Below are 1532 nucleotides of genomic sequence, written 5' to 3' on the forward strand. Positions count from 1 at the left end.
GCACATCACTGCAACGGACTCCCACACCCTCGCTTCCGGTTGTTTGAATGTTATCGAAATTGTAACCCTTTAATGAATGATCAGTATAGAAATAAAATATAAACTGTTGATTTATTTTCACTGTTCCTTTTAAGCTGTTTGATTCAATCAGAACCAAAGAGATGACAGAGTTGAAGTGATAGTGTGTGTGTGTGTGTGTGTGTGTGTGTGTGTGTGTGTGTGTGTGTGTGTGTGTGTGTGTGTGTGTGTGTGTGTGTGTGTGTGTGTGTGTTTGTGACTGAGGAGAGAGACAGAGACAGCTAGACACAGTAACACATACAGAGACTTCCTACTTACTATCTGATAAGAAAAACAGGCAACACGAACACATTTACAACTGCAGCTTTATCAACGGCATCTGTGCATAAGAAAGGCGACGGCGAAGTTCCTGTTTCTTTATTAGATGTAGTGATAAAACTCCTGGAAATAATGAACCAGATAAAAAATGAGAAATGAAACCTTGTGAGCGACTTTTTTCTTTACTTTTGCAGTTACTGCTTTGGTTATTACTAGAACCGTTATTATCATCTTTATTTCTCATTAGTGTGATTATTATAGCATTATTATCATTACTGCTGTAGCTGTTATGGTATTAATGATAATGATAATAATAAGGGTAATGATAATGACATTGACAAGAATGATAACAGTAATGATGACGATAATAATAATAATGATGATGATGATAATAATAGTAATAATAATGATGATGATGATAATAATAGTAATGATGATGATGATAATAATAGTAATAATGATGATGATGATGATAATAATATTGATAGTTAATCATAATAATGACAACAGTAATAATAATGATGGTAATACAATGATAGTCATAACAATAATGATATTGTCATTATTAATCTTTACCATTAATATTATCATTGTTATCATTATCATTATTATTATTATTTATATTATTATTATTATTATTATTGTTATTATTATTATTAATATCTATATCATTATTATTATTACTATTATTATCATTATTATTATTATCGTTATCATTATTATTATTTTTATCATTATTATTAATACTATTATTATCATTATTATTATTATCATTACTATTATTACTATTATTGTTATTATTATAATGATTATTATCATCCTCATCATTATTATTATCAATATTATTATTATTGTTATTATCATTATTATTATTATCATTATCATTATTAGTATTAGTATTAGTATCAATATTATCATTTTTATAATAATAATAATAATCATTATTATTATAGCTTTTATTTTTCCATTATTATCATTATCATTATCATTATTATTATCATTATTATTATTATCATTACTATTCTTATTAGTATTATTGGTTTTGGTATCATTATTCTTATTATTATCTTTACTTTTATTACTATTATCATTACTATTGTTATTATTATCATTGTTATCATTATCAGTAGTAGTAGTAGTAGTAGCATCATTATTTTTCATTATTAGCCTTTCATTATCATCATTTGTTTTTATTA

This window comes from Penaeus chinensis, chromosome 24 (genome assembly GCF_019202785.1).
Source record: "Penaeus chinensis breed Huanghai No. 1 chromosome 24, ASM1920278v2, whole genome shotgun sequence".
Classification (NCBI taxonomy): Eukaryota; Metazoa; Arthropoda; class Malacostraca; order Decapoda; family Penaeidae; genus Penaeus; species Penaeus chinensis.